Source organism: Sus scrofa, chromosome 5 (assembly GCF_054392235.1).
Source record: "Sus scrofa isolate SSC_HxYL_T2T_F1_AM1 chromosome 5, Sscrofa_HxYL_maternal_Yorkshire_Landrace_v2.0, whole genome shotgun sequence".
Lineage (NCBI taxonomy): Eukaryota > Metazoa > Chordata > Mammalia > Artiodactyla > Suidae > Sus > Sus scrofa.
The window spans coordinates 42,721,407-42,747,203 of NC_139387.1; the positions used below are offsets into that span (position 1 = coordinate 42,721,407).

Sequence of the window (25,797 nt, forward strand, 5' to 3'; positions counted from 1 at the left end):
TTAAATCACTGATGTCCCTATCATTGACTCTGTATTAAGGGAGTAATAAGCTCTGTATTCTATTTCAAGTTAATCACTGAAAGGACTTGCCTGTAAGCCTAAATTATACATTAAGGCCCATCCCTGGGAACCCTCCCTTCCAAGTAATGAAGATTAAGTTAAAATACCTTTGCTTCACTCTCAGGAAACGTCTTGACCAGGCCCACCTGTGGATAACTGCCAGAAGAAACAACACAACACCTCCACCTGAACCAGGAAATGCTTGACTTTACGCCCGCCCCTTTTAGTATAAAAGAAGCCTGAGTTCTGACTCGGATAACAGTGTTTGTTTGGGACGCTAGCTTTTTGGTCTACTGGCTTTCCAAGTAAAGTTGCTATTCTTTGCCCCAGCAACTAGTCCTTTGATTTATCAGCTTGTCATGGGGAGTTTGGACTTTACAGCAAATTTTGTCGCAGCCAGCTGGGAGCGTTACCACTCATGGTTTGCCGGCTCTGATTGAAGAATTTGGGGGCAAGGACCTAAAAGCTGCTGGGACATCTTGTCCTGAGGATCTTTACTTCAAAATTCCCCAAGGTGGCACAAGCTGCCCAGCACTTGGCAATTGGAGCAAGGAATCCACGTTTGAGGCTCCATGCAGTAGGGTAAGTCACTCCAGTATATACAGCCAGGACCTTTATTTCCTGTCTGTGCTTTTTCTCCAGAATAAGCCATTTGAGTTGGGGTTCTCTGCTGGAGTGATGAAATATTGCATCTCTTCTCTGGGGATTTCTCTCCAGAATAAGCAGTTTGTAGTGTATTTGAGTGGGATAAACTGTCGGAGAAAGAAAAGAGCTATTGAACTTTTACCAAATTTGTGAATTGGTTTGTGTGTTTCTTTGCAGGCTAGCGTTTGCATACTTCTGTGTTTTGTCTTGAATTTCTGTCTTCTGGGGAATGGGGAAATGTTTCAACTATCCCTAAAGAAAGTCCTCTGAGGTGCATTTTGGATAAGTGATGTGACTACAGCTATGAGTCCACGGGTGAGTGGAAGATATAATTTAACAATGTGTGGCCACAGAACTTGTTAGGATCCCCACCAGGGGTTCAGACAGGGTTATCTTGAGACCCTGCACCATGTACTACTACCCTTGCTATGTTAATTACATCATTTATGGTCTTACATATCCTTGGCATATGTAAAACTCCAAGACCAAACTTATTACTGGCCAAAACTTTTTAATATTTTTGACAAACTTCCCCCAAATCAAATTCTAAATGAAGTCCATTTGAACTCCAGCTAACTTTTTTGAGGTTTTCCAAAGAGTCCCTGCAATACCTCAAATTATTTTCTCCATCTTAGAAAAATTAATTAGGCTTATTTCATATATTAAATTACATGGGAAGCACTGTTGAATAAACAGTGATAAAACTTCTTAGAGTGTATCATATGAGTAAATATTAATGTACACACACATTCTGGAAATTATATGGAACTTCCATATAATTTGGAACTTACCAAATGAAACTAACCCTATCTTGGTAAATAATATCAGTCATAATCTTAGTAATTATCATAAATCATTACTGCTGTGACAGACAAAAATTTCATTGCAATTGCATTGTAATCCTGGTTGGTTGATACCAAAGCAAAAAGGCATCCTTTTAATGGTTAGAGCTTATCAATTGCTATTTACCATGACTTTGGAATGAGTTTATAGCTACCTTGTGAAAAAATGGAGAAGAATGATATTTTACAAGTATTTGTGCTATTACATCAGGGAAAATAAAAGGAGTAGAATGAAAGTAAGGTTATGTTGCTTCAAAATTTAACTCCTCTAGATGAGCTCAGGACTTCCCCCTCCTTGTAAGGATTAACTAGAAAATTGCATGTCATTTTCTGGAGCACAGGACATTGGCCTGGCTATAACCATCTAAAACCAGACAGGGCACATAATTTGAGCCAGAAGCCATTTCCAGAGCAGGGCAATTTCCATGGCTATTATCTCATATCAGGGGCTAAATGAGAATGGCCAGCTGGGTTTCTCAGACTTATTTAATTGGAAAGATTTCAACTCTCCACTTATAGGGGAGGCTCCTCTAAACCTGAAGCCTGTTTGGCAGTGCCCAGAGCTGAGCTAAATTGGGACCCCAGTGAGGGAAGAATGTTCTTTCTAGAACACTACTTATAGCATGTTGACAGGGCTTTGAAAAGGAGAACAAAAGCAAGAGTTTGAACAAAATTTAAGAGACTCAGGAAAAAACAAAGCAAGCAAGCAAACAACAACAACAAAAAACCCTCAATTTTTGGACAGGACTTATCAGGCCTATAGGTAACATGTTAATACAGCTCCCAACACCTCTGAAAATCTTAGAATGGTAAATTTGACTTTGTCTTGGGAAAAGGGCCTCTGATATCAGGAGAAACTTGCAAAAAGTAGGTGGTCCACGTTGGCTAAAGACTTATACACTGGTAGAGGTTGCTTTTAAAGTGTTCAACAGGGAAGTACAGCAAAAGAAAGAAGATATAGAATGCCACCTTTTTTTTTTTTTTTTTCCTTTTCTAGAGCCTCTCCCGCAGCATATGGAGGTTCCCAGGCTAGGGGTCTAATCAGAGCTGTAGCCATCGGCCTACATCAGAGCCACAGCAACTTGGGATCTGGGCCGCATCTGCGAAGTACACCACAGCTCTCAGCAGTGCCAGATCCTTAACCCACTGAGCAAGGCCAGGGATTGAACCTGAAACCTCATGGTTCCTAGTCAGATTTGTTAACCACTGAGCCACAACGGGAACTCCCAAGAATGCCACTCTTTTTGGCAGCAGTATTGGACTCAGGAATGTGAGTAACCTAAAGAGAGGTAAGCACTTCTGGGGAAGGAACAGTGTGTTGTTGACTGTAAGTGATCTCAGAGATACAGTAGTGAGTGACGGCTTGGAGCAAGATCTTAATTCTCTGCTCAGGAATGAACCTGGGCAGCCTGGATGAAAGTCTAGGAATCCTAACCTCTAGGCCAGCTAGAGGCTGAAAGTAGAATTGCCCTGATTCCTGCCCCCTGTTGAAAGCAAGACTGTTGCAAAGAGTCAAAGGTTGTGAAAAACAGGTATAAAGTTTATTGTTAGAGTCACAGTACAACATGTGGGAAAAGATACAAAGAAGTAGTTTATTTAAGTCAGAAGCAAAGAAGAAATACACACCCTAAAAAAGGAGTGCAAGTGCAGGGGTCGCCTTCAGTGAGGAGCACACCAGAGAGATGATTTAACTTGTTCATACGTGGCAGTTCTTCTGGGCCTTTGTTTACCTTTGGCCAATTATCTTCTTTTATTTCTCACACTTGAGTGGACACAGGATCCTCCTCCTCCTCAGTATGTATGTGCATCTTTTGGCAAAGATGGGTTCCAGAGCAAAAGGTATCAGGGGATGGTATCAGGACATATTATGGCCTGGCTCCCTCTCCCTTGACCCCTGGGGGTCTTACTAAGCATGTGTAATTTGGGAGCTCTCTTTGACCCCAGGAGTGATTGAAGTGGTCATCTTTCTACTCCTGAAGGACTCAGGTCCTGCAAATAACTTTCTCCTTGAGGTGTCAAAGAGAAGAAAGGCCCAATCTACTCAGACTAACAAGTCCCAGCTGTTCTCAGCCCAGGGGACCATCTATCTCCTACCTCATAAGGAGGAAGAACATTGAAACACAGATTGCCCAAGGCTGAAACATAAGAGGAAAACAATAAAAGACTGAGCCTCTCATATGGTAGAAAGAGAAGAACACTCAGGAATGAATAGGCCCAGGATCTCCCTTGGATTTGAGGTGCCTAATTCCCCACAGGAACATGGCTAAAATTGACAGTGGGGAATGAGCTGATTAACTTTCTGATAGACCTCACCATGAAGTTAAATAGCTTGATATCAGAATCTAAAAATAACCCAAAGACTGCTATCAGACCTCTGGAGATGGCTCAACACAGGGGAACCTGCCCCACCCAGGACTGGAAAATAGACGCTACTGAAACAACTTGAGCTGCAGGAAATGTCAGAAAACCTGCTAGTGTTTGTGTACACCTTTTCAGATGGGTGAAAGAAAACCTGTCCTATCTGAAGAGAGAATCTCTGAAATGGTTAAAGTCCTCCTTAGGGAAATTATCCCCTGATTTGGATTAAGGCCTTGAAATTACACTCATCCTGGAGACCACGATCAATAGTAAAAACCAAGATAATGAATCCTACATTAAAAAGAAAACTTCTCTAACGTGCCAAGAGACTAATTAACTTGGGGTAAGGACTTGCCAGCTGCCCTACTACAGATCAATGGCCCCCAGAAACAGGCTTAAATTAAACCCCTTTGAAGTATTGTATGGTAGGCTCTTCAGGTGTCTGCCTGGGCAGGAGAATTTATAAATATTCTAAAAGACCTAGCAGTTGCCAGTTATGTTAAAACTTAGGCAATATACTAACCTCTGTTAATGAGTTTACCTCTAACAGTTCTGCCTATCCAGCTGGGATAGATGGTAATTTCATTGTAGCTGGAGAAGGGTCAACCAATTTGCTTAATTTTGCCCAAGTAAATAGCACAAGAATTTCCTATATATATAGGGAACTGGAACCAAAACCCCAAATTCAATTACAAATTAGAAAACAAAAGTGCTATGGGGTTTCATCAGGTTCAAATAGCTGTAGATAAAGAACTGACTAAAGATTATCAGGAATATTCATCAACACCATTCAGCAGGAAATAACCAGAACTGTCTTCATCCCTTTTCCCACAAGGTTATGAAATGGACATTGACAGTGGAGAATTGTAACAGGGAAGAAGCTTTGTATTTTATTTCAGGTTAATCACTAAAAGTATGTTGCCTGTAAGTTGCCTGTAAGCCTATTACACATAATGACTCATGGCTGGGAACCCTGCCTCTTAGGTAATGAGCATTAAGCTAAAATACTTTTGGTTAGCTCTCAGGAAACATCCTGACCATCTTTTAATGACTGCGGGAAGGAAGAAATTAACACCTCTCCTCTGGAGGCTGACCGAAACCAGGAAAAGCTTAACTGTACTCCCTCCCCCTTTAGTATAAAAGAAGCCTGAGTTCTTAACTCTGGCAAGATCGTTCTTTGGAACATGAGTCTACCATCTTCTTGGTCTTTCTGAATAAAGGCACTATTCCTTGCCCCAACAACTCCTCTCTCGATTATCAGCCTGTCATGTGGGGAGAAGTAAAAGCTTATGTTTTTTCTTTGATCCTGAGGCTGGGCTAGTACAGGCCCAGCAGGTCCGAGGGTGCAGCCCAATAGATAATTGGAATTATGACATAATATTATACCAGGGATCATCAGTTTTTTTAGGGATTTCACAATTTCCAAAACACTTATACACATGTATAAACACAATGTAATCTATATACCTGTATAAACACAACATAATCCTAGACCACATGAATTTAAAGAATTTGCTAGTGTTTACTTGTTTTTAAGACAATTAAATAGAACTCTTGAACAAATCATAGCAATACTGTCCAGAGTTAGGTTTATCACACATCTGCTATGTGTATAAACACAACATGAACACACAGATGTCCTTATATAGTCCTGTTCTAAATTTTCAGCTATGAGACAGGTATAATAAGGTAAAGCTCACTAGTTAGATTCAACTTTTTGTAAGTTTTTTTCTGGTAGATTGAATATGTTTATTTGCTCAGATGGCTAAATCCTTTCACTAATATCTGTGGAGAAACACTTTAAGATTTTTTTGGACACAGCATGCAGAAGTTTCCTGGGACAAGGATTGAACCCATGCCACAGCAGTGACCCAAACCATAGTAGTGACACTGGATCCTTAACCTGCTACACCACCAGAGAACTCATTAAATTTTTTTTAACTTGCCCATTTCTAACTGCATTGCCCCTATTTTGTTCTAATAAGTCTCTCCTTTAAGTTTATAAAACATTCATATCTCCAAGCACAGGGAAGGAATGCAAGTTCCTCCCAGAAAGACTTTGGTGTCTCAAGGCTAATATTTACAAACCTTTTGAGATAGGGAGGTTTTCTGATTGGTAAAAGGAATAACTTTGAACTGCCTCTGAACTGCCTTTAGAGCTGCAATTATTATTATTATTATTTTTACAGCTGCACTTACAACATATGGAATTTCCTGAGCCAGGGGTCAAATTGGAGCTGCAGCTGCCAGCCTATATCTACGCCACAGCAACACTAGATCCAAGCTGCATCTGTGACCTACACCACAACTTGTGGCAATGTAGGATCCTTAACTCACTGAGCAAGGCCAGAGTTTGAATCTGCATCCTCAGGGACACTATGTCAGGTTCATAACTTGCTGAACCACAACAGGAACTCCTAGAGCTGCATTTCTAGTTTTACAAAGAATTTTAAGTACAGTTGTTCTCAATTTCTTAGGGAATTAGGTTGTAATTTAAATGACACCAGAGGTTGATCCACCCATAAATTATTTTACAAGGGTTTTGGAAAGTTTATCTTTCTCTCTGGGAACATAGTTTCACTTTAGCTTAGGGTGGAAGCTTTAAAAAAAAATTCCTATCAAGCTCTGAATATCAGTTTCCAATTCAGCCAAATTTCTGATCATAAAGTTATTAAACCCCTTCAACTATCTTGCCATGTTTTAGCTGGAACAAAGAGTAAATATTTCTGGCAGTATTAAGTAACTCCATGGACCCAAAAGGTATCCTCAGAGAGGGTGCAAAGGTTACTACATTCCCAAGATCTGGAGTCACTCCCAGAGTCACTCCCAAAGATAACCAAAGAAAGAACCAATAGCCTGTGTGTCCCAGGCAGACAGAAAGCTAAGCCAAGCACTTAAGATGAAAAATCAGAGAAGGCAGGAAGTTAGTTACTGAGTAGTTGGTAGTTAGTTACTGAGTAGTTAGTAGTTAGTGAGAGAGGAAGAATCAGTAACTAATAGGTCTAGATTTAGAAAGGGACAATGTGAAATTTTATTTTTCTCTCTCAGCTGGGCATTACAAACAGGTTCTGGAGAACTTGCTAAGAATTCTCATCCTTCACTGGAATCTGCTAGTTTTTCCAGGAATTCCCTCTCCAGGTTCTAGTTTTTAACTTTAATTTTAGCCTCCCTTGGCTGTTTAAGAGCATAGCACTTTCCCAGGGAAACTCTTGAAGTCCTATCAGTTCTGGGCAGGGAGATGGCTACATGGGGCTATACTTTTAGGAGTGGATATCAGGGCATTCAAATTGATTTTGACAAATTTGCATAGGGCCTTGAAGGACAATCTCTTTTCCAGTGTCCCAGTTAATACAACTAAAACAATCTATGGGGTCAGTATTTTAATGATGGACCCCTAGGAAAATGCAGCATCAGTGGGACCCAGGTATGATTTTTAAGTGCCTGGCCTTGAAGCTGTTGTAGCTGTAAGGATAATGGTTTGGTCAACTTTGTTTATGATCTCATGTCTTTAAATTTTCATTTGTCTTCTATAACAATTTTTAATGAAGCTATTTTGGAATTTGGAGGGGGCGCTTTTGGAGTTGTCTTATGCTACTTAAAATAGGCATCCTATTCTGTTTGCTTAATTTAGGAGCCCTTACTTTCAAGTACACTTTTTATTTATTTTTGCTATTTTAGGGCTGCGTCCACAGCATATGGAGATTCCCAGGCTAGGGGTTGAATCCAAGCTGTAGCTGCCAGCCTATGCCACAGGCACAGCAATGCCAAATCTGAGCTGCATCTGTGACCTACACCACAGCTCACAGCAATGCTGGATCCTTAACCCACTGAGCAAGGCTAGGGATCCGACCCTCAACCTCATGGATACCATTTGGGTTGGTTAACCTCTGAGCCATGAAGAGAACTCCTTAAGCACACTTTTTAAATGATCTTATCTGACTTAAATGTTCTGCATAATGGCCATTGTAATACAGGTTTTAATTCCCCTGAGAGCTGGCAGCAGCTTTGTTGGACCTTGGCTCAAAAATGGAAATTAACCCTCATCTCTCTCCAGCCACATTTTGGGACTGACAACCTCATGGTTACTAAGTCAAGTTCTCAAGATCACAAAATTATAGATGTTTTTAATAAAACTTTGCCTTAAAAAAAAATACTTGTAGCTTCTGCAGCAATAGTTCTTAGGTATACAATAGGTAAGTTGTGCCATAAGGTAGGGTGATTAACTCTTTAGATTTTAAGGAGTCTTGTTTTTATTAAGCCTTTCTTTGGATCTCTCAGAGCCAAACTAATTCCTAAAAAGGGATGTGCTGCTAGGTTGGAAAATGTGTGATATTTAACTGTGTACCTCATTGCAGAGAAATTTCCTTGAGGATGGCAGGTAACTTAGTGTCAATCTAACACATCTTGTGACCAACTTAGGCTAACATAGAAATCTCTTGGTTAGGTGGCAAGTGCTGTAACAGCTCAATGCATATCCAATGGTTTTTGCAGCTTTTTTTAACTTCTACATTTCTCCCCTTGTCTTTTTAGGGCCGAACCCATGGCATATGGAGGTTCCCAGGTTAGGTGTCAAATCGGAGCTATAGCTGCTGGCCTACACCACAATTCTAGCAACACAGGATCTGAGCTGCATCTGTGACCTATGCCACAGATCAAGGCAACACAGGATCCTTAACCTGCTGAGAGAGGCCAGGGATCGATCCTGCATCCTCATGGGTACTAGTCAAGTTCGTCAACCACTGAGCCATGATGGGAACTCCTCAGTCCAGTTTTTAGGTTGGACTCAGCAGAGTTTGGCTGGTACAACTAGGAATCTGAAGATCTTGAAACTGAGAAGGGCCTTGTGGGGCTCAAAAGTCTGTGTCCCCATTTCTTGTTTTTAGAAAAATGGCCTCATTCAGCCTCCATGGCCTTCTCTGAGTTCCAAGGGGCACTGTCTGTAAGGCATTATCTGCTCTGGCCCCCTTTGCCTGGCAAAGAAAGAAAAGATATTTTTTTTCTTTTACCCAAAACTCTGTTTCAAAGTTTCTATTCAGCACCAGTGGACAGAGGCCAAGTTTTGGCAACAAACTTTGGGGGCTCGTTTGGGATCAACTGACTGGCAGCTGGCCGTGTGTGGCCCCTGGACTTCATAAGACGGTTTGGGGTTTCTCTCTATGCAAACCTCTTTCAGGAGAGCAGAGGGTTGGAGGATGACTCAAGAGGCCAGATCATCAGAGATCCTGCCATTGGGCCATGCCCAGGTCACACCCAGCCAGTCGTCTCAGTAGTTGGAGCTCCAGGATAGGAACAGAGGACTAGAGAGAAACTGCCCAGCAGCTCCAAGGCCTTGAGGACATCTTTATCTCTTTGTGCCCACGCCAGCCCAAACCTCTTACTCTGAGAAATGATTTTGGGGAAGAACAAAAATAGCATCTGGGCCGTTGTGACACCTCTACCAGTATCTGGGTAAGTCCCCCAAGAGCACTCTGAGGCCCCTTGGATCTGATCCATTTGAGAATTCTCAAAGGGCACCACTCGGACTCAGGTCCTGGGCTTAGTGGCACTTGGAAGCCAATTTGAGTTGGTTTGTAGCTTCCTTTTGGCTGGCAACGATTATGCTTTTGCTTTCAGTTTTGTGCGTGAATGTTTCATTTGATTCAATATGGGAAGAACTTCTCCAGTTCCATATGATAGCTATGAGCCCAATGACCAAGAAAACTTATTCCAACTGTTATTTATAATAGTGGATTTTATGTTTGATATCAGATCCATAATTAAGCTTAGAAAATGAAGATAGCATGATAATGTGAGGAAAAAAAAGTATACATATATGTGTAACTGGGTCACCATGCTGTACAGTAGAAAAAAAATTGTATTGGGGAAATAACAAAATTTTAAAAAATTAAAAGAAAATGAAGATAATGAGATCTGGTTGTATGTTTGTATATATTTTCTTTTTACCTTTGATATTATCAAAATTAATTTGTAAATGATCTCTAGTTAATTGGCTTAAACAATTGAAATTAAGCACTTATAGAAATTCTCAAAAACAGAAGGTTACTGGCCAGAATTAATTTTAGGTTCATGTGAACTGGGAAATATTCAGTATTAAATTAATACCTGATATTAGGTTTGTTGATTTAAGTGATAGAGATATGTCTTTAGAGTCATCAAGATTAAGTATAAATCTTTATTGTACTTAGCTTTTAATAGAAGTAAAATAAGATGTTGCTGTATCTGTTGCAATTTATCAGCAAGAAAATAACTTGGTATGATAACATTTTTATAAGAAACTTAAATGTAAATGAGACAAGCTTTTGTGTGAACTCTTTAGGAACAATTTGGGGAAAATTGTTTTAGGAATATCTACTTTTAAAATAATCTCTCCAGATATCTGGTAATGTGAAAATTTAGAGTTGCACAAAATTTAAACTATGTTGAATGATGGAAGATTATGGAATAACTAGGTCATTTCCAGATAGGGTAATATACTGAAATATTAATTACTGGACATGGGCTTCACTTTACAGAGAAACTAAAGATATTTGGGACTATTAATTATTCAGTGCCACCCTGAGATGTTCTCTATAAGAAAACCTGTTTTTAGAAATTACTTATATAGTAGTTCTTGGTTGCTTAAGGAAACTAGGATGTGTGTTTTCAGTAAAGAAGGGATGAGGAATGTCAGGAATGGCATTGCATTTTCTTAAGGGAAAAGAGTGATTTTTGTCCTAGAGGTGGCTGCTTCTGAATTTAAAAAAATATGGGGCAAAATAATAATGGATACAGAAAGTGATGGAAGGTTGGTGGGAACTGGACACTGAGAGAAGATTTTGTGCATGGCTGGGACTATGTTTAGAATAAATTTAATTGAATAAATTAATAGTAAACTGGTGCAAAACTTAAACTTGGAATTATCTGTTAAGACAAGTTAATGCTGAACTGCAGATTGTGTGAAGTTCTTTGCCTTTAAGTGATCTAAATTTGCTTTTGAGATCTGCCATAAATTTGGTTAAAGAGAAGGGCTTATTTCACAGTGACCTATTATTTGCCTGAGTGTTTTAAAGCCCTTTGACAAACTTCTCAAATAGCAAATTTCAGTTAAAAGTTTTTTTGGGAGTTCCCGTCGTGGCGCAGTGGTTAACGAATCCGACTAGGAACCATGAGGTTGCGGGTTCGATCCCTGCCCTTGCTCAGTGGGTGAATGATCCGGCGTTGCCGTGAGCTGTGGTGTAGGTTGCAGACGCGGCTCGGATCCCGAGTTGCTGTGGCTCTGGCGTAGGCCGGTGGCTACAGCTCCGATTCAACCCCTAGCCTGGGAACCTCCATATGCTGCGGGAGCGGCCCAAGAAATAGCAACAACAACAACAACAAAAAAAAAAAAAAAAAAAAGTTTTTTTGACTTCCAACTAACTTGGAATGTTCCAGGGAAACTCTGAAGCATCTCAGAGAAATACTAAGTTAACCAAGATTATTTGGTATGTTAAATTACATGGAAAGCATTTTCAAATGAGAAACAAGCCTTCTTAGGTTAAACTGTATAGATAAGTGTTATTAATGCAAATATTCTAAAAATTATATGGGATCTTTTTTTTTTCTTTTTATGGTTGCACGTACAGCGTATGGAAGTTCCCCGGCCAGGGGTCAAATTAGTGCTGCAGCTTGTGGCAATGCTGGATCCTTAACCCACTGAATGAGTCCAGGGATTGAACCCGCATCCTCGCAGAGACAAAAATCAGGTCCTTAACCTTCCAAGCCACAATTTAGATGTTTAGGGGACTCCTAAAAATTATATGGAATTTTTAAAAAGCTGATATGTCCTGGCAAAATGTTTATCAGTCATAATTCTAGTTACCAATCTTAGTGTAATATGTCACAGCAGTAACTAAGTTTCCATGTCAAATCGCATTGTAATCAGATTTTAAACATGCCTTAAGTTTTTTGTCATTATAGACAGAGGTTTTACTCTGATGCCTTTGTAAAAGTGCTTTCTCTTCAAGAAGGTCAATAAAAAGGATTTTTTAACTTTTTTTATTACAGTTGATTTACATTGTGCCAATTACTGCTGTACAGCAAAGTGACCCATTCATATACATATGTATACACACACATAATATATATATTCTTTTTTTCTCACATCATCCCCAATCATGTTCTATCCCAAGAGACTGGACATAGTCTTATATCCCTGTGTTGTACACTAGGACCTCATTGCCAATCCATTCTAAATGTAGTAGTTTGCATCTACTAACCCCAAACTCCCTGTACATCCTCCTCCCCCCTTGGCAAGCACAAGTCTGTCTCCATGTCTGTGAGTCTGTTTCTGTTCCGGAAATAGGTTCACTTGTGCCATATTTTGCTTTTTATGTGTGTGTCTTTTGTCTTTTTAGGGCTGCATCTGTGGCATATGGAGGTTCTCAGGCTAGGGGTCCAATCAGAATTATAACTGCCGGCCTACACCATAGCCACAGCAATGCCGGATCTGAGCCATGTTTGTGACCTATAGCACAGCTCATGTCAATGCTGGATCTTTAACCTACTGAGTGAGGTCAGGGATTGAACCCATAACCTCATGGTTCCTAGTTGGATTCATTTCTGCTGCACCACGGCAGGAACTCCTGTGCCATGTTTTAGATTCTACATATAAATGATACCATATTTGTCTTTATCTTTCTGATTTACTTCACTTAGCATGAGACTGTCTAGCTGGATCCATGTTGCTGCAAATGGCATTATTTCATTCTTTTTTATGGTTAAGTAGTACCCTGTTGTGTACTACTTAATCCACTCATCTGTCGATGGATATTTAAGTTGTTTCCATTTTTTTGGATATTGCAAATAGTGCTGCAGTGAACATAGGGATGTATGTATCTTTTGAGTGGTAGTTTTGTCCAGATACATGCCCAGGAGTGGAATTTCTGGATCATATGGTAGTTCTATATCTAATTTTCTGAGGAACCTCCATACTGTTTTCCATAGTGGTTGTACCAATTGACATTCCCACTAACAGTGTAGGAGAATTCCCTTTTCTTCACACTTTTTATTGTTGTTTGTAGGCTCATTAATGATAGCCATTCAGACTGGTGTGAGGTGGTGACTCATGGTAGTTTTGATTTGCAATTCTCTAATAATTAGTGATGTTGGGCATTCTTCCATGTGCCTACTGAGTTTATTTAGGTCTTCTGCCCATTTTTTGAAAAATAAGTTTGACTTTCAGATCATAATGTTGAACTGCGTAAGAAATTAGAGAATTCTAATGGGAAATCTGATGAATTTATAAACTGTTAACAACTGCAACAACAACTAAGATGAAGTTTCTGTCATGTCAGGTTCTAGTATCTATGAGGACATGGGTTCGACCCCTGGCCTCCCTCAGTGGGTAAAGGATCTGGCCTTGTGATGTGGGTCACAGACACAGCTTGGATCCCATGTTGCTGTGGCTGTGGTGTAGGCTGGCAGCTACAGCTCTGACTTAACACCTAGCCTGGGAACCTCCATATGCCTAAAGAGAAAGATTATTTACATTGTACTGAGTGAACTGGTGAATATGGTTATAACTTTTTATGGTTTCTCTCTGAAATACTATTGGTTTTAATCTGTGTTTTCTAGGTATAAAGAAATTCTTCCTTTCAAATTAAATTATGATGCACAGCAATTTGGTAAATTACACTTTTATAAGCAGAATTGAAAAATTTCTCTTTTCTCTCTACCTGATCCCTCCAGAGATTGGAAACTTAAGTTCCCAGCAGGTTTATTAGATAAACCAGGAAGGCCACCTTGCTGCTGGCCTGAAGGAATCTCAAAGTATTTTGGAGACCTTGATAATGGAGAAATTGACCTAAGTCTGTAAGGCAAAAATCTCTCACCAGCCCTTGGCATGACTTTCCTGGCCCTGAGAAGCCATTAAAAGCTCAGTCTGAGATGCCTTTTGAAAGTCCTAGCAAAACCAATTTTTAGAAAAGTCTATATGACCAATTATATTTATATAAATCACTGGGCCAAATTTTTTTGGAGACCAGGCTTAATTTGCAAATAAATGAGTTTTATTTTGGCTATATTGGATAAAAATGAGAGTAATTTTAGGAAGAAAGGGATATTTCAATGGACATCTGTTCTTCTGTTAATTCTGTTAATTGAGGTCTGTATTCACAAAGACTCATTTCCCAAGTAGTTGCTTGCTGTTATGTTGTTGCTCTTATGTTGTTGAATTGTTAAAAAAACACTAAGTTTGTTTCTGAAGCTTAACTCAGTAATCTATCTTTGGATGAAAAACAGATGCTCCATGATCTATAGCCAGGAGATTTAACAGCAGGCTATGGTACTTTAAATTTAAGGGCTCCCTTATGTTAGGAACAGTTAAACCATATTAGGGATACCAGCCGACTAACACTAGGAAATCAGGCTGAATGTTTTATGAACAATGCCTCCTATATCTAGTCATGAAATGTTTTATATATATATATATATATATATATATATATGTAATTTTTGATTAAAGACAAAGATTGGTACAAAGCAGACTGAGCTAGATGACCTGGGGATATACTGGACTGTACCTAATGAAAGTTCTCAACAAATTCTTAACTTATGACAGTACTAAAACTGCTAGCTGTATTTCTTTTTTATTGCCTGTTTTACAGAGCTATTTCTCACATTATCAAATATGTGACTGATCCTCTGATAAAGTGGATGATATACAGTTCCATATGAGATCAATGACTACAATAGTGTAACTCTAGTTATGCGAAGAAGTAGCAAGAGGGAGTATTTTCCTGGGCCACAAGAGACAGGGGGATCCACAGACTTATGGCCCCTGTTAATAAGGCCTAGTCCAGTAATAACACACTGAGTGGCCCATCAGTGAAGTCTTTGCCAGACCTAGGAATGAGTATTCCTAGCACCATGGGACAAAATGGCCATGAAATATTCCTCAAAGCATGAAGGGCCCTGTGAACTAAAAAATGGTACTTGCCATGTACCTCTACAAGGATTATAGCTACTGACCTTGAGAACATCTTGAAAAGAGTTCAGGGTGGAATCGGGAAAGATGGCACTCTGTGCTCAGAAAAAAAATATACTGGCACAACAGGCCTACAGATAATTTGATATTTTGAGGTAAGGATTTTTATGAGCCCCAATTCCTGGATCTTCATATCTAGAAAAGCACTAAAATCATTAACAGTGATATCTGCCTTTGTCATTTAGGAAAAACACTATTACAAATTGAAATAGAATAGCTATGGTTCAGGCATACAAGGTAACACTAAGTGGTATTAGAAACATAATGAATAAGTTCTTGTGTTGCTGGGAGCTTGGGTTTTCTGAGCCGTGTTAGACTTGGGATGCCACCAGCAATTCTCAAAGCAATGTCTGCTAGCAGCTGGTAGCTGCAACCTTATGGTTTCAAGATATCCTCTTGTACCTATTCAATTTTTAGACAACAAAATTGCTTTAGATCATATAGTAACAGGAAGAATATGTATATGTAATGGCCAGTAGCTCTTGTTATGTGTACATTAATGCTGCATCAGAAGTTAAAACCTACTTAGGTACAATTAGACAACTGCTACCGGTCTCCCCATAGTGCCAGTTCCAGACTGGGTTTCAGACTTATTCTCCTGAATTTCTCACAGAATGAGAGCTATTTTGTCTATTAAAATTCTAGTTGTCATTCCTCCTACTTCTGACTGGGTCTGTCCAACCAAAATGCTCAAGGGATTAAGATCTTAATCATACAAGACTTGGATCCAGGTCTTTGAACTCAGGAATATTCTTTTTTTTTTTTCTTTCTTTCTTTTTTTGTCTTTTGTCTTTTTGGGGTACACCCACAGGCATATGGAGGTTCCCAATCCAGGGGTCCACTCAGAGCTGTAGCTGCTAGGCTACACCACAGCAACAGCAATGCAGGATCTGAGCCTCATCTGTGACCTACACCACAGCTCATGGCAATGCTGGATCCCCCATCCACTGAAAGGCCGGGGATTGAACCTGTGTCCTCGTGGATACCAGTCAGATTAGTTAACTACTGGGCCACAACTGGAGCTTCAGGAATATTTCTAGTTCAGTGTTCACTCCCCAAATTGAGTCAGGACTCATCTTGGAGAGAGAGCAGTGATTGATGGCTTGAAGTGAGATCTTTAGTCTCTGCTCAGGAATTAAACCACTCATATAGGACATTTATTCCCAGTCTTTTTTTTTTCCCCTTTGGCCACTTATCTTGTTTTACTTATCATACCTGACCAGACACAGGACCCTCCCTGATATGCATGCACATATTTTGGCAAAGATGGTTTCCAGAGCAAATGGTTATGGGATGATTATCAGACTTATTAAGGCCTGGCACCCCCTCCCTTCTTGACTCCTAGGAGTCTTTCTGTGCATGTATAATTGGGGAGGTCTTCTTGACCCCAGGAATGATTGATGTGGTCACCTTTTCTTTTTTCTTTTTTCTTTTTTTTCACTCCAGTAGAGCTGAGCTCCTGCCATTATCTTTCTCTTTGAAGTGTCAAAGAGAAGCAAGGCCCAATTTACTCAGCTTAACAAGTCCCAGCTGTTCTCAGCCCAGGGGCACATCGGCCTCCTCCATCAGGACTACACCCCATTTCAGCAGGAAGTAGCCAGAATGGTCATCGACCAGTTCCTGGAAGACTTGGGCAAAGAAAACAGAAGTGAGGATTTAAAACCAACAGGATCTCCTGTTGTGGGTGCAACAGAAACAAATCTGACTAGTATCTGTTAGGATCGGGTTTGATCCCTGGCCTTGCTTAGTGGGTTAAGGATCCAGTGTTGCTGGAGCAGTGGTGTAGGTCACAGACATGGCTTGGATCCTGAGTTGCAGTGGTGTAGGTCACAGACATGGCTTGGATCCTGAGTTGCTGTGGTGTAGGCTGGCAGCCGCAGCTCTGATTTGACCCCCTAGCCTGGGAACTTGCATATGCCATGGGTGCAGCCCTAAAAACAAAAAATAAATAAAAGTAGGTACCAGGCTTGTGGTCGCCAAGGGGGATGGGAAGGGAATGGAATGGACTGGGAGTTTGGGGTTAGTAGATGCAAACCATTGCATTCATTTGGAGTGGATAAGCAATGAGGTCCTGCTGTATAGCATAGGGAACTATATACAGCCACTTGTGATGGAACATTATAGAAGATATTATGAGAAAAAGAATATGTGTGTAAAACTTTGCTGTACAGCAGAAATTGACAATATTGTATATGTGTGGGTCACTTTGCTGTACAGCAGAAATTGACAACATTGTAAATCAACTATATTAAAAAAAGTTTTAAAATAAAAAAACCAAGTTCCCCTAATGAGTTTGATTTAACACATCTATCTAAAATATTTATTCCCTTTTTGTCCAACACCTGTTCTCAAGATGGAGGAGTATCAGAGAAAAGGAGGGGATGAAACTGAGCAGGGCCCTGTGGGGCTCCCAGCACAAAAGACTTTCTGTGTCCTACATTTCTTGTTTTTTAGGAAATGGGCTTCATTCAGCCTCCATGGCCTTCCCTGAGTTCCAAGGGGAACAATCTGCAAGGAATTAGCCTCCTGTGGCCTTCTTTGCCTGGCAAAGCAATAAAAGCTTTTTTTTTTTTTTTCTATTTCTCTCAAGCATCTTCATGTTTATATTTAGCACCAGTGGACAGAGGTTGAGTTTCCAAAAGTCAGGGGACAAAACCAAGCTTAGCGTTTCCAACCAAATAGGAAATTGATGAAAGCCAATTAGATTGTGAGCTTCATGCAAAGACAGTGGAGCTTAGAGTCAAGGAACTTACCAATGTCCCTTGAAAATAATGAGAAAGACAGTGAACTCAAAGGTTTTATGGGGTACCACACCTGTGTTTCTCTTTGTCCCTAAGTGCCATCAGAAGATTGCTTTGGAGGTCACTGTCACTGCCAGCAAATCTGTTAAGTAACAAAAATTCAACTGTGACTATCTAATTGGCTTTATCTGGCAAGTAGCAAGAAGCTCAGAGGAGCTGTACAAAATGAAAGGCTCATCATATTTTGGGTGACGGAAAGGGGGCTATGTGGCAGATGACGTCACTGGCACTGAACGGAAAAATTACTGCCTGAGCAGTTCAGATGAAGTTTCTAGTTCTCACTGTGGCATATAATATAATTAGTAAAAGAAAGCAATTAAGAAAGGAAGAAATCATTTGTGAAAAGCTGGTTAGAGTAAGTTAGTGGGACAAAGCAGGGCATAACATCATGGAGACTGTTTTAACTAGTTTTTAGCTGTATCACTATTTCCTAATCATTAACTCTTGCGTCAACCTTTTGAGACTGAGGGAAAGACTAGGAGGTCAGAGAAACATTTTACTTCAGAAACACAAGGCTACAGAGGCTTGTTCACAGTTTCAATCCCTGCTTTATTTTGATACTACTCAATCTTGAGAACAGGTGTGGAACAAGAAAGGGAATCAAGTTTTAGACTGAGAGATTAATCATAAACTTAGCAGAGGAACTCTGTTTTAGCTCCATTTCTGTTTTAATTTCCCCAACTCTGAGGGAATGAGTTCCAAGCTTAGCATCAACATTTTATATGAAGAAAATAATATGTCCCTCTTTGCTTAATCATAGCACCTAGACAATCATTTGAAAATTATTAGACATATTACAATGAGGATAATGATCAAAATATACCTTTGTAGTAGTCTACAAGAGTCCTCTTATTTTAAATGGCAACCAGGAAGAAAATTTTGGACTATTTCCTTTTTACATATATTCAGTAACCAATTAGCCTTTTGAAATAGTTTATATTTAGGTTTTAACTTTACCAGGGCTATTAATTATACATAATAGGAGCTATTGGCCATTATATATGTCCCTTTTTTTTTTCTTAATGGCCAAAGCAGATGTACAACCTGTTTAATAGGTTACAAACAGGCTGTTTTGGTTAAAGTTCAAATTCAATCATATATAAGTCAGAATGACTTTCCCCATACCTCAGTATATGAAAATTTCTTCTCTCATTTTCCCCTTTCAATTTGTAAATCTTTCCATAGAAAGCACTGATGTTCAAAACATTTTTCCAACATTGACAGGGTGGTCCTGTTGCCTACTCTGTGTCCATTCATGTCCCTTGGTGCTAGGCCTCTTCTTTTTATTTTTGTTTTTTCCTAGTTCTCCATGTTGTGGGGGAAACTAATCAGATATCATGAACAAGCTCAGAAGTATGTTGATGGGGAAATGCTTTATAGGCCATTCATTTATCATTTATACCCAATCTTCACACAAGTATTGTACATGTGCTTTTAGCCATAGACTTAAAGCAGGAATCTTAAGTAATCTTAAGTAATTACACTTTGCAATAACTCCACTAGATAATTTTTCTTCCAGAACATCAGGGCAAAGTGTGGCTAACACAATGACTTTCATAAATATAGACATCAATGAACAGAACTAGAATTTAATACCTATTGAAACATAATTTTTAAAAAATTATCTCCATTAAACAGTTAAACAAAGACTAATTCATTTCCAGAATAAGTTTGACCCATTGACCATATAGGGTTTTCCACATTACTCTGGTGTAATTCTTAAGGAGTCTCAGGTTAAATCCCCAAAAGTCCTCTCATGGCCCAGACTTTCTTACCAATACCATACCATACCAAAGACCTGCCATCAGATTTTTGCCTAGGTAGATTTTTCTCTTCTAGAGGTTCCCAAAATATTTTGAGATTCCTTACATGTCAGGAGGCCATCTTTTATTTACCTGATAAAGCTCCTCACAACCCAAGGGTCTCTAATTTCTGGAGGGACAAGGCAGAGGGAAAAGAAAGATATTTTAATTTTACCCACTGGTATAAATTACCAAGTTGTTGTAAATCATAAATAGCTTAAGGGAAGAGCTTCTCTATACCTGAAAAACAGATTAAAGGTCAGTAAGAGGCCAGGCAAAAACTCATGCAAAACACTTAACCAAAGTAACAAAGGGTTTTAAAGGCACATATGAATCATTTAAAGACAAAGAAATTCAAATAATTTGTTACCAAAGGCAGCATTCCAAGAAGTCATTCTTCTCTTGACAGGGGAAAAAAAAATCAAGTTCTAATATTTATACTTTCTATCACCAAAAACATATATTTTATTTGCTTCTCACATGGGAATGTTTCCCTTAATACTTTAATAGCTTTAATTACATATTATGCTTTTTAACCCTTAAAAGACTTTAACCTCTAATGAAAACCAAAAAGCAAGCAGTTGTGAACTGTGTCATATTAGCTTTCTCTGATTGGCAAACTTAAAAACATATTCCATAACCTTTAAAAATATTTTCCCAAAGCACAATTTCTCTTTAATGTGATAGTGTATTTAATAAACCCAAACATCTTTAGTTTCCCTCTCACAAGAAAACAAAAGTAGGTAAGTTCACATTTGTTCATCAATCAATGTCCAGTATTTTATCTTAAAAATGACTAGACCTTTAATGAGTCTTCATCACTTAATTTAGTAAAACTCTAAACTTTTAAGTCATCAATAATCTGGAAAAACTATATAAGTAGACATCTAAAATAATTGTTTTTAAGTGTTCATTTAAGAGCTGTTATCTCATTTTTCTCTATTTTTGACAATATCACATCAAGTAAGTTTCTTTGCTGACAAATGTTGTAATAGATACAGTATTAGCTTATAGAATTTCAGTAAACTTGGTACCCAAAGGTATTAATATTAATGGTTCTGTATTAATAAACAACAAACTTTAATACTAGATAATAACATTGAATACTTCCCAGATCATGTGAACTTGATATTTATTATCTTAGCTTCTCTTGTATTTAGAATTGTTTGATTTATTTACTTTTCTTAAACCAAGTAAATAGAACTTATTTATACCAAAGACAAATATTCATGCTAGACATGCATATATCAGACAGCTCATAGCTTTATCTTAAAATTTGATATAGGGAGTATTATGGCCAGGTTATATTACAAAGGAAAATAATCTTTTTACATTTCATTGCATTGGTCTGTTACTGAAAGTGATCCAATTCTGGAGACTGCACCTCAAGGGGTTGCATTCAGGAGACAAATTTGAGTTTTCCATAGCTGGCACATTACATGTACATACAAGACAAATGCAAACATACAAAGAACAAAATCTGATTCCTGCAGGAGAAAATCAAAAGGGTGACAACATTCAATAATTTTCTCAACTTTTTCAGATAAAAGTTATTCTTTTTAGCAATAAACACCTTGCAAATGGAAAGATAGTGAATCATGACTGCATGTGTCATGGCAATTCAACTGGCAAATGTAAAACCAAAAATAGCAGTTGGAATAGGTTAAATTTACTGACTTGAATTTAAAAGCCTCTTCTCCCTTCCTTCTCCCCACTCCAACACCCCTGTTTGAAGTTGTACTAAACAACTCAAGGATGAAGCTTCAGGCAAAATGGGCAGTGTTTGTATATTAAGGACATGATAAGAGTTAACTGCATGCTTTCTCCTGGGCATGTATTTGTTCTCTCAGGGTCAGAAATCTGAAAAAAAAAAAAAAATTCATCAAGCCAGCTTTCTCTAACTGAATATGTATAAAGAACCGGTTTTGGAATTTCAAAGATTTTTGTCTCAACCAAGTTTCTCTGGAATCTAAAGAATACTTCAGCTAAACAGTTTAAAATCAATTTTTTCTTATTTACAGTTATATAACTATAGGTTGACTAGTCTGCTAAAATTTTCCCTAGGGGGTTATCAGTTGGAAATGAAGAGGTGTTTCCCATATTTGATTGAAGAAAAGCACTCATGTGTGGACTGAAAACAAATCAGAGTTCTGCCCAGCAAATGGAAGCCTCAAACCAGAAAAACAGAACCAGACAGCACAAAACTTAGATTGGCTTCCAAGTCTACTCAGCCTGTGACCTTAGTCCAAATGGCACCTTACAAATGGGATTTCTGAAACAGAAGATCCCCAGATGGGATCCCAAAGTTCCTCTGACAGACAGGTCCAAGGGGCCTTGAAGTGCACTGGGAACTTACCCAAATGCTGGCTGAGGTGTTGTGACATCCTACGCACTATTTTTTCCTTCCTCCAAATAATTCCTTGGAGTAGGAAATTCAAGCTGGTGTGGGTGAGAGGAAGAGAAGGATGTCCTCAAGGCCAAGGTGGCCTTGGTAGCTGCTAGGGCAGTCTCTCTCCCACCCTCTATTCCCACCCCACTGCCAGGAGGGCAGGCCAGGTATGACTGGGGCATGGCTCTGCATCAAGAATCCCTGTCCATCTGCCTCCTAAGGAATCTTCCAACCTTCTGCTCTCCTGAAAGAGGCTGGATGGGATCAAGGAAGACTTTAGAGCTTCTGATCAAGCCAGGGGGCCCTTGAAGGGAGGCCTGTCTGCCCCTGAGTCAGATCCCAGAAGAACCCCCAAATTTTGTAGCCAAAACCTGGCCTCTTACATTGACACCAATTAAGTCTTGAAGGCAAGAGTTTTGGGTGAAGCAGAAAGAACAGCTTTATTGCTTTGCCAGGCAAGGGAGGCCACAGCAGACTAAGGCTCTCAAAACTGTGCCTTCCCAAAGTTCCCATTGTGGTTCAGCAGAAACGAATCTGACTAGCATCCATGAAAATGCAGGTTCAATCCCTGGCGTTGCTTAGTGGGTTAAGGATCCAGCATTACCATGTGCTGTGGTAAAGGTAGCAGACATGGCTCGGATCCTGCATTGCTGTGGCTGTGGTGTAGGTTGGCAGCTGTAGCTCTGATTCGACGCCTAGCCTGGGAACTGCCATATGTCATGGGTGCCCCCCCCAAAAAAAACAAAAAAACCCCAAAAAAACCGTAAAAGAAAAACTGTGCCCTCCCTTGAGAGGGAATAATGAGGGGTTTTATATGTTTAGCTTGAAAAAAAAAAATAAGACTGTTGATAAGGATTTTGTTGCCTGCATGTTTCCCCCTCCAGAGTCATTCAAAGTCATCAAGGCCAGAGTCAAGGGGTCCAGTGACAGTTTTTGGTGGTCTCTGGGGTTATTGCACCCTGACCTTCTCTCTACAGTGAAGATTGCTCACAAAAGGAAGGGGCTGTTAGGAAGTGTTTCAAAGGAAAGAAAAAGACTAGGCATCCAATATAATTCTAACTAGAAGGTAATCATTAATTTTTATTAATGATTAAAGCAATTAAGGAAGGAAATCATTTGTGAAAAGCTGGTTAGTGTAAGTTAGTGGGCCAAGAAATGGCATTACATGGAGGTTGTTTTAACTAGTTTTTAGCTGTATCAAAATTTCCTAATCATTAACTCTTGAATCACCCTTTTGAGACTGAGGGAAGGCCTAGGAAGCTAAAGCCTTTTACTTCAAAACACATGGACACAGGGGCTTGTGCACAGTTTCAGTCATAAAAGTTTATGCTTATTGTAAAAATTTAAATAGAGAAAATAATTTAAAATTTAAAAAATTAAAATACCACAATTCAGAGATAATCACTGAAAATAAATCTCTTTCTTAACAGACATACTTTTTAAAGAGACAATGATGAAGAGGAAAGACTCAGTAAAGTTTTGAGCCTTCTGAAAAGTAGAGGCTTGCATTTGCTTAAGGTAAAAATTTCTGTTATTCTGAGAAAAACGCTTCTGGTTTTTGCTGTGGAAATGTAATATGTGGAAACTTAATTGAGTGTTGTAGTTCTGAGGAGCTGAATTGCTCTGCATAATAATGTAAAAATGGTCTCAGTAGCAGAAGACTTTCCATTTTGCTTATTATTTCTGGAAGTTAGAGTAATGTGATTTTTTTATTTCATTACCAATATAGTATTGTTTATTATTGAGAGTCATATGTATACAAGGTTTGCTCAAGCAACCACAAAAAGTCACTGAATTTCCTTCCCTGCAAGTTCTCATCTTGTCCTTATGTTCAAAACACAGAAATCTTAACTCACAGAGACCCAGAACAAGATGCAAAGCAAGCTTCAGGCCTGGTTACCACCTTAAGCTGGAGGAGGGTCTCACTGTTGATTGTCCCTATGTTGAACAAAAGGTTACCCCTGAGCCCCACACAAGAAGATGCTTATCCTAAGTCACTATAATGGAAAAGAATGCTGGTATAAATTAGACAGTCTGGACTCAATTGAAATTATAGATGAGTACTTTGGGAGGTTATTTTTTGTACATATGTATGGCAACAGTAATTCCACCTTAATGTTTCTTTACATTTTAGGAATTTCCATTAGGTATTACTATCTCCCCCACCCCATTGCATTCTCTATATCTTTTTTTTTTAATTTTCAACTTGAAAAATTTATTTCATAAAGGAAAGTTATGGGCATTTGGGGGGAAATGTATTATTTTATTGAAGTATATTTAATTTACAATATTTATTTCAGGTATACAGCAAAATGATTCAGTTATACATATATACATAATAATTTTTCCCTTATAAGTTATTACAAAATATTGAGTATAGTTCCCTGTGCTATACAGTAGGTCCTTATTGGTTATCTATTTTGTGTATAGTAGTGTGTGTATGCCAATCCCAACCTCCTAATTTATCCCTCCCCCCTTTCCCCTTTAGTAACCATAAATTTGTATTCTGTGTCTGTGGGTCCATTTCTGTTTTGTATATAAGTTCATTTGCATATTTTTAAAAATATTCTACATGTAAACTATATCATATGATATTTGTCTTTCTCTATCTGGCTTACTTTGCTTAGTGTGATAATCTCCATATCCATGCACATAGCTGCAAATGGCATTATTTCTTTTTATGACTGAATAATATTCCATTGTATAAATATACCATGTTCTCCTTATCTCTTCATCTGTTGATGGACCTTAAGATTGCTTCCATGTCTTGGCTATTGTAAATTGTGCTGCAGTGAACACTGAGGTGTATATGTCTTTTCAAATTATAGTTTTGCTGGGAAAAATGGCCAAGAGTGGGATTGCTGAATCATACAGTATTTCTATATTTAGTTTTCTGAGGAATCTCCACGTTGTTTTCCATAGTGACTGCACCAGCTATGTTCCCACCAACAGTATAGGAAAGTCCCTTTTCCACCACCTCCTTTCCAGCATTTATTATTTGTAGGTTTTTGATAAAAGCCTTTCTGACCAGTGTAAGATTATGCCTCATTATAGTTTTGATTTGCTTTTCTCTAATAATTAGCAGTGTTTAGAATATTTTCATGTGTTTTTTGGCCATCTGTATGTCTTCTATGGAGAAATATCTATTTAGACCCTCTGACCTTTTTTTTTTTTTTTTGGTATTGAGATGCATGAGCTATTTGTATATTTTGAAGATTTAATTCCCTATCAGTTACATCCTGTGCAAATATTTTCTCACATTTTTAGGTTGTTTTTCATTTTGTTTATGGCTTCTTTTGCTATGCAAAAACTTTTAAGTTTAGTTAGGTCCCATTTGTTAGTTTTTGTTTTTACTTCTATTAATCTAGGAGATACTGCTATGATTTATATCAGAGAGTATTCTTCCTATGTCTTCCTCTAGGAGTTTTATAGTATCTGGTGTTAAATTTAGGTCTTTAATCCATTTTGAGGTTGTTCTTGTGTGTGGTGTTAGAATGTTCTAATCTCATTCTTTTACAAGTAGCTGTCCAATTTTCCTAGCACCATTTATTAAAGAAACTGTCTTTTCTCTATTGTATATACTTGCTTTCTGAGTCATAGACTGACCACAGGTGTATAGGTTTATTTCTGGGCTTTCTTTCCTCTTGTAGCGTTGATCTATATTTCTGTTTTTGTGCCAGTACCATACTGTTTTGATTACTGTAGCTTTGAAATATAGTCTGAAGTCAGGGAGAGTATTCCTCCAGCTCCATTTTTCTTTATCAAGATTGCTTTGGTTTTCAAGGTCTTTTGAATTTCCATACAAATATTAATTTTTTTTGTTTGAAAAAAGCCATTGGTAATATGATAGGGATTGCTTTGAATCTGTAGACAGCCTTGGGTAGTAAAATCACTTGAT

At 38.6% G+C, this 25,797-nt stretch overlaps 1 protein-coding gene across 14 annotated transcripts in view; it reads left to right on the top strand.

The window, feature by feature from the left end:
* Positions 1-285: 285 nt before the first annotated feature.
* GLIPR1 (GLI pathogenesis related 1) overlaps positions 286-25,797 on the top strand; it is a 55,988-nt gene continuing 30,476 nt past the window's right edge. For 2 of the 14 annotated variants that reach the window (XM_005664000.4, XM_005663997.4), the window contains exons 1-3: positions 286-642; positions 883-1,020; positions 23,330-23,417. The gene's annotated coding sequence lies outside the window, so the exon portion shown is untranslated. Of the gene's footprint in view, positions 643-882; positions 1,021-9,078; positions 9,354-23,329; positions 23,418-25,797 lie in introns of those variants that run through there. The other 12 variants (XM_085025104.1, XM_021092044.2, XM_021092049.2 and 9 more) reach the window with 9 other exon arrangements.